The sequence below is a fragment of the Acinonyx jubatus genome, chromosome B3 (assembly GCF_027475565.1).
Source record: "Acinonyx jubatus isolate Ajub_Pintada_27869175 chromosome B3, VMU_Ajub_asm_v1.0, whole genome shotgun sequence".
Taxonomy (NCBI): Eukaryota; Metazoa; Chordata; class Mammalia; order Carnivora; family Felidae; genus Acinonyx; species Acinonyx jubatus.
The window spans coordinates 141,036,404-141,045,090 of record NC_069386.1 but is presented as its reverse complement, the minus strand read 5'-3'; the positions used below and the strand labels follow the sequence as shown (position 1 = coordinate 141,045,090).

General features: G+C 37.6%; 1 non-coding gene across 1 annotated transcript; it reads right to left on the bottom strand.

The window, feature by feature from the left end:
- Positions 1–5,507: 5,507 nt before the first annotated feature.
- Positions 5,508–5,637, bottom strand: LOC113601687 (small nucleolar RNA SNORA33). Its single transcript, XR_003422972.1, has one exon. It is a non-coding gene; the product is annotated as a small nucleolar RNA SNORA33 (small nucleolar RNA).
- Between the last annotated feature and the right edge of the window lie 3,050 nt (positions 5,638–8,687).

Genomic DNA, 8,687 nt, shown 5'->3' with positions numbered 1-8,687 from the left:
CAATAGTCCTCAGGGCTCACACAAGACTGTGAATAGAGCCTCCTCCAACCACCCATAGTGGAAAACTCCACTGATGCATGGGACATTAGGTAGACTGCACAGAAGGGTTTGCCCTCAGTAGTGGGAAATAATTACTCCTAGACCAAGCACTGCTCTGGTCAACCTAACACATCTCCACAGGAAGATTCCAAAGGATCACACTATTTCTGAGGACGTTAACAGCACCTCAGAACAAAACTCAAGAATATTCACAGGAAGACAAAATTAGCCAACGCCCAATAAGGTAAAATTTACAACATCTTTCACCAGAGCAAAAGTTACCGGGCATGCAGAAAGCCCGAAAAATGTAGCCCATAATGATGGGAGCAGTCAATCCATTGAAACCAGCCCAGATCTGACACCAATTTTAGGATTAGCAGACAGGGACATTAAAGCAATTATTACAGCTGTTATTTCATATGCTCAAAAAGTCAAGTAGAGTCATGGAAGATGTCGATGGCCCAAGTCCAACTTCCATAGATGAAACAGCAATCTGCGAGATGAACAGAGTCAGCAGACTTCCGGACACTGTGGAAGAAAATATTAGGAGACCTGAAGATGCAACAAATAAAAACTAAAACGGGACACAGAAAAGAGAATTAAAAAATGAAAAGAGAATCAGTGAGCTATGGGTAGGTACTTGGGAGTCCTGGAAGGAGAGGAGAACGAGGGGGGGACATAAAGAATGTTTGAAGAAATAATAGCTAAAGGTGCTTCAAATTTGATGAAAAGTATAAACTCACATCCTCAAGAACTCAGTGAATTCCAAACACAAGAAACCTGAGTAAAACCACCTTAAACACATCATAATCAAATTGCTCTAAAGTAGTGATTGAGAGAACATCTTAAAAGCAGCCAGAGAAAAGAAGACTTGTTATGTACTGAGGAACAAAGCTAAAGGTGACAGCAGATTTCTCATCAAAAACCATCAAAGCAAGGAGACAGCGAGGCAACATCTTCAAAATGCTGAAAGAAAAAAAAAACCTACCCTCTTGTATCTAGTAAAATATCTTTCAACAATGAGGGTGAAATAAAGAACTTTTCAGAAATACAGAAGCTGAGAAAGTTGGTGAGCCGCACACCAGCACTGCAGGAAATGTTACTGGACGCGCCAAGCAGAGGGAACATGGCGCCCTACAGGAATGCATTTCCAACAAAGGAACAAAGAACACCTGGGACCACGGCCACATCAGCAAATGTGTAAGGTTTAAACAGTGGTTGAAGTCTTTTGTGAAGAACCATAATAACAGCATATTGCTGGCTTCGTACATTTGTAGAAGACAAAATGTATGACGAGAGTAGCAGTAAGGTCATGAGTAGAGAAATGGAAGTTTACTAGTGTAAGTTTCTTCTACGAAACGTGAAATGGCGTATCCTTAAGTGTAGACTGTGATGAGATAAAGATGTATATACTACAATCTAGAAAACGCCCACAGAAGCAGTAAAGAGGACTAATAAGCCAAGAGAGATAAGATGGAATCATGAAAAACAAGTAATCCAAAAGAGCCAGAAAAGGGGGATAAAGAGCACAGAGATGGATGGAACAGATAGAAAACAAATAGCACGATAAGCTTAAACCTGATCAAAACTACAATGGAATGTAAATGATCGAAACACCCAAGTGAAAATCATAGATTGACAGACTGGATAAAAACATAAGAGTCGACTGTCTTCTGTCCATAGGAAATTCACCTTACATATACAGATAGATGAATAGATTAAAAGTGAAAGGAGGGAGCGTAGCATGCCATGCTAATACTAATGCAAAGAAAGCTGGAGTCACCAAATAACCATTAAACAAAGTGGATTTAAGAGTGAAGAATATTACCAAGAATGAGGAAGCTCATTTTGTAATGAGAAATGTTTCATCGAGAAGACAAAACAGTCCCAAACCTGTACACAGCGAATAACTGATCTGAAACACGCGGGAACAGACTTGGCGAGGAGACAGAGACCCAATCACACGCAGAGATTTCATCCCTCTTTTCAACCATCTATGAGAGCGATTAGACAGAAAATCAGCATGGACGTGGAAAACTTGAACAACACTATCAGCTACCTTGACCCAATGGACCTTTACAGGACACTCTACCCAAAATTGGCAGGAATACACAGATTTTGGCATGTGTATGCATGCAGAATATTTACCAAGAATGATGATACTGGGAGCCATACAATCAGTCTTGATACATTTAAAAGGATTCAAATCCTAGCAAATATGCCCTTTGACAACAATGGAATTAAATTAGAAATTGGCAACAGAAAAGTCTCCAGAAAATCCCCATATAATTGGAAATGAAATAACACACTTGTAAAATAATCCATGGATCAAAGAAGAAATCAAAACAGAAATTAGAACGTTTTAGGAACTGGATGCAAATGAAAACACAACAATATTTGATTTGTGGGACTTGGTAGCAGTAAACATATACATTAGAAAAGAAGAAAGGTCTCCGGTCAACAATCTCGGCTTCTACCTTAAACGAGAAAGACAGGTGCAATTTAAACACAGGTTTACATATATTGGTGAAAATGTTATTTATAGTAGCTCTAAACTGGCAACAAAAACTGGGCAGAAAGAGAAAGTGGACGGAGGTGCTAGAGTGAGCAGACATGGACTTTATATATATTTTATTAAGTTTTTTATTTTAATTCCGGTTGGTTAACCTACAGTGTTACATTAATTCCAGGTGTATACTATAGTGATTCAACAATTCCATACATTAGTGCTCATCAGGATAAGTGTGCTCTTTAATCCCCATCACCTATGTCACCCATCCCCCCACCCACCTCCCCTCTAACCATCTATTTGTTCTCTACAGTTAAGAGTCTGATTCTTGGTTTGTCTTTCTTTCTCTTTTTTCCCTTGGCTCATTTGTTTCGTTTCTTACATTCCATTTGTGAGTGAGATCGTATGGTATTTGTCTTTCTCCGATGGACCTATTTCACTTAGCGTGATACTCTCTAGCTCCATCCGTGCTGCTGCAAATGGCAAGATTTCATTCTTTTTTATGGCTGAATAATATTCCATATATATCTTTGTCCATTCATCAATCAATGGACACTTAGGTAGCTTCCAAATCTTGGCTGTTATAAATAATGCTGCTATAAACATAGGGATTGCATGTATCCCTTTGATTTAGTGTTTCTGTATTTTTTTTTTTTTTAATAAATACCCAGTAGTGTGATTACTGGGTCATACAGCAGTTCTATTTTTAACTTTCTGAGGAACCTCCATACTGTTTTCCACAGTGGCTGCACCAGTTTGCATTCTCACCAACAGAAAAAGAGGGTTCCCCTTTCTCCACATCCTTGTTAACACCTGTTGTTTCTTGTGGTGTTGACTTTAGCCATTCTGACGGGTGTGAGCTGATATCTTGATTTGCATTTCCCTGATAACAAGTCATGTTGAACATCTTTCCATGTGTCTGTCGGCCATCTGTATGTCTTCTTTGGAGAAATGTCTGTGTCTTCTGCCCATTTTTAATGGGATTATTTGTTTTTTGGATGTTGAGTTGTATCAATTCTTTGTATCTTTTGGATACTAGCCCTTCACTGAATATGTCATTTCCAGTATCTCCTCCCATTCCATAGGTTTTTCAGTTTTGTTCATTGTTTCCTTCACTGTGCAGAAGCCTTTGATTCTGATGAAGTCCCAGTAGTTTAATTTTGCTTTTATTTTCCTTGCCTCAGGAGACGTATCTAGAAAAATGTTGCTATGGCTGATGTCAGAGGAATTACTGTTCGTGGTTTCTTCTAGTATTGTTATGGTTTCAGGTCTCACAGGTTTTTAGTGCATTTTGAATTTATTTTTGTGTATGGCATAAGAAAGTGGTCTGGTTTCGTTTCTTTTGCATGTGGTTTTCCAGTTTTCCCAATGCCATTTGCTGGAGAAAGTCTTTTTCCCATTGGATATTCTTTCCTGCTTTGTTGAGGATTAATCAACGATATAATTGTGGGCTTATTTATGGGTTTTCTATTCTATTCTGTTCTATTGATCTATATGTCTATCTTCCTGCCAGTGCTATACTGTTTTGATGACTACAGCTTTGTAGTATAACTTGAAATCTGGAATTGTGATGCCTCCAGCTATGTTTTTCTTTTTCAAGGTTGCCTTGGCTATTTGAGGTCTTTTGTGGTTCCATATACATTTTAGGGTTGTTTGTTCCAGTACTGTGAAAAATGCTGTTGGTATTTTGGTAGAGATTGCATTTAATCTGTACATTGCCTTGGGTAGTATAGACATTTTAACAGTATTTGTTCTTCCAATCCATGAGCATGGGATGCCTTTCTGTTTCTTTGTGTCATCTTCAATTTCTTTCCTCAATGTTTTATAGTTTTCAGAGTACAGGTCTTTTACCTCTTTGGTTAAGTTTATTCCTAGGGGCTCTACTAGTGCTTTATTATTTTTGGTGCAATTGCAAACGGGATTGTTTTCCTAATTTCTCTTCATCAGACATGGACTTTAAAGTAACCATCATCAACGTGCTTAAGGCAACAGGAAAAAGATCAAGAAAATGCATAAAAAGGTGGAGAATTTCAAAAGAGAACTGGAATCCATTAAAAATAATCCAACAGGAATTCTAGAGCTGAAAAAGACAGTATCTGAAATAAAAGGACTCACTAGAAAGATTTAACAAAAGATTAGACAAAGTGGAAGACAGATTTATTGGGTGATGATGGCATCTACTTCCAGCCTCTCACTTTCAACCTTTCTGTGCCCTTCAGCCATCCCTCTGTGTAGAGTGTCCACCTGGTCAACAGCACACAGTGGGTCTTGATTTTTCCCAAGCCTGACATTTTTGTCTTTTAATTGGAGTGTTTATTCCATTACATTTAATAAAATGAACTTATGGTTAGCTTTAAGTCTGCCATCCTACCATGTTTTCTATATGTTCCATTCTGTTTCTTTTTCCTTAACCGACCTTTCCTACTTTATTTGAGAATAATCAAGTATTAGTACATTTGACCTGTTAGATCTTTAGGTAGGCATTTTTGTATCACTTTAGTGGTTTTATAGGCTAGAGATTTCAATATGCATTTCTGATTTGCTACAGTCTCCCTTAAATTCACACTTTTATCACTTCCCAGACAGTGCAAGAATGTTAGAAAAGCTTTGCTACAATTTTCCCCTTCTGCCCTGTATGCTGACGTTTTCACATATTTTTACTTCTCTTTTATAAGTTTTAAATGGTTAACATATATTCATAAAAATAATGTAAATATATATTTAACCACTTACTCCTCATATTCCTCATTCTTTCCCATAATTCTGTGCCTCCCTCTGGGACTATTTCCATTTGTTCTAAAAAAAACTTGCTTAGTATTTCTTGTATACTAAGCTAGTAAGCTGGTGACAAAATCACTTCGCTTTTGTTTGTCTGAAAATTTTGTTCATTTCACCTTCATCTTTTTCTTTCTTTTTTTTTTTAAAGAACTTTTTATTTATTTTTAATCATTTATTTTTTTCTTGTAGTCATTTCCAGGGATCTTAATGACTTCAGTGTCTTTAAGGCTCGTAACATGGTATTACTTTTGCCAGCGTTTTTTAAATTTCTGCAGAAACACATTCAGGTAAAAAGATTCATTGGCCGGTTTAAGAATTTTATATATTGAAACAACAATAGATTTATTGGAGGTTGCGAAGATAGCACACAGAAGTCTCATATGCTCTTCCTTCAATGTTTCCAGTAGTTGCATCCTGTATAATTATGGTGCCTATCGCAAGCAGAGAACGGACATCGGTATGATGTGTATGCGCAGTTGTATACCATCTTGTTACATGTGTAGATTCACACAATCGTTTCTGAAGTTGAGGCACAGAACCATTCCATCACCACAAAGATCTGTTGGTGTCCACATTTTGCCACTTTGAGTGAAATATAGAAAACTTCCTCCCTTTCGGTCCCTTTGCCTCCCCTGTTTCTAATAGAATTATCTTAAGGATTTCCTCTAGACACATTGAAATCTATACCTGGCAGTGTTACACCTTTTGGTTTGGCCATCAAACATAATTTAGAAAACTCAAGAGAGAAGAAAACTCTATTGCATTTACTCACTATTTGCTCCTGGTGCTGTTCCTTTTTCCTTTCTGATCTTCCAAGATTCCTTTTTTTTATCATTTCCCTTCTGTTTCAAGAACTTCCTTTGGCCAGTCTTTTAAGATCTGCTGGTATAAAATTCTCTTAGCTTTCCTTCACCTTAGAGTATTTTACTTCCCATTCCTTCTGGAAGGAATTTTGCCTGATACAGAATTCGGAGCTAACAGTTCTTTGCTTTTAGCGCTTGAAAAAACGGGTCACTTCCTTCCAGCCTCCCTGGTTTCTGAAGAGAAATCCACTGCCACTCAAGCTGGCTTCCTCCCATAGGTTACATGTCCTTTCTCACTGCTTCAAGATTTTTCCTTGGTCTTTAGTTTTCTGAAGTTTGATCAGGATGTGTTGTGGTGTGGGTTTCTTTGGGTTTATCAGGGTGGGTGTTGGCTCAACTTCTTGAATGGGTAGGTTTATGTCTTTTGCCAAATTTGGGATGCCTTCAGCCATATTTCTTTGAATGGTTTTCTGGCTCTGTACTCTTTGCTCTTTCTTCGGGAACTCCAATGACATGAATGTTAGACCTTTTGTTATCATCCCACAGGTCCCCGACGGTCTTTCATTCTTTGGCGTTCTATTTTTTCTCTGTTCAGATTTGTTGCTTTCGGTTTTTCTACCTCCACGTTCACTGATTCTTTCCTCTGTCCTATCCATTTTTCTGTTGACTCCATACAATGAGACTTTAATTTGGGTTAATATATCTTTTAGTCCCCAAATTGCCATTTGGATCTTCTTTCTATTTTCTGTTTCTTTGCTGAAACTTTCTACACTTTTATTTGTTTCAAGTGTGTTTGTAATTGCTCATTATGACGAGCTGCTTTAAAATCCCTTCTGGATAATTCCAACACTAGTATCATCATCTCCTTCTTAGCGTCTATTAATTGTTTTCTCACTCACTTGATGTGCTCCTGGTTCTAGGATAATTCTGGCTTTTCTATTAGATCCTGAATATCTTGGAAATTATGTCTGAAACTCTGGATAGTGTCTCACACATCCCATTGCTGTATTCTCATTTTTTTTCTCTTCCAGTTTTTCGGGCTTCATTTTGGTCAATTCCTACGGACTTGTCTTGAAGTCCACTAATCCTTTTTTTTTTTTTACACTGTGTCAGATAATGAAATTTTAAATTCTTGATTGCCATCTCATTCTTTTCTAGAGACTCCATTTATCTGTTGAAATTCCCCATCTTTTAATACATGTTGGCTATCTTCTGCTCTAATCTGATTTTTAAATATTTATAATAGTTATCTTAAAGCTTTTGACTGCTAAATTCAGCATCAGGGTCATCTATTGGTCTGTTTCCTGTGACAGTTTTTTTTCCCCCTGATTTGGGGGTCACATTTTCCTGCTTCTTTGCATGTCTTGTAAATAGTGACTGTATGCTGAGCATTTTCTTAAAAAAAAAAAAAGGCTGAAATAAATATTAATTTTCCCCCAGAGACAGTGTGCCCTTTTCCCTTTTACACAGGTAGAATTAGGAGTTTGGTCGGGTCTGGGTTACTGGTCTAGTTAGTTTGAGTTCACCTCTGGTTCTGAATATTTTGAGGGTATGGTCTGTTCTGTTTGCATAAGAGATTTCTTCCTCCAGCAGGACATTGGTATGTAAACACCACAAGATTATTTTTTATCTCTGTGATTCACTCTGGATTTTCTCTGACTTTCTCTTTTGCTCTTAATACCACCTATTGAGTTTTTAATTTTAATATTTTTCATTTTTAGAACTTCCATTAGACTCTTTTAAAAGTATAAATCCCAGGTCCTCAGTGAATTTCCCTCTTTCCTTGCACATATGAATCAGAGTTATTTTAAAATTCTTTCATTGCTAGCCTCAAATGTCTGAATCATCTGTGATTCAAAACTTCAGAAAAATCATTTATGATTCAAAACCTATTGTTATTATTATTATAGTTTTGGTCTCTTTTGTCATTTGGTGTCTTCTCCAAAATGAAACTTTTGGTTTTCAGTCATTGGGTCCTTTATTTTAAAAATAATTTTTTAAAAAATGTTTATTTTTGAGAGTGAGAGAGAGAGAGAGAGAGAGTGCGAGTGAGGGAGGGGCAGACAGAGAGGGAGACACAGAATCGGAAGCAGGCTCCAGGCTCTGAACTGTCAGCACAGAGCCTGATGCGGGGCTCAGACTCTAGAACCATGAGATCATGACCTGAGCTGAAGTCATATGCTTAACTGACTGAACCACCCAGGCATCTCGATCCTTTTTTTTTTTTTTTTTAAATGCGTTACAATTTTTGTTTGGATGCCAGATGTTGTAGATATAAAGGTGAAGAGACTCTACATTATGTTATTTTCCTCCTAAGAGGCTTTTTCTTCTGGCATGCAGTCTATCAGATCTCCTTGACCTTGCTGAGCGTTGGTCTTGAGTTCTATTAGGGTTGGCTTATTCTAATTTCCCCTCACTCCTAGGATAATCTGTACTCCTTGATGTGATCCTTAGTCCCAGAGCATTTCCCTAGCTTCTAAGATGTGGCCCTTTTGCAGACTCATCTGAAAGCCCAGGGGCTCTCCCAAAGACCCTCAGTCCTGCGGGGCATGAACTCC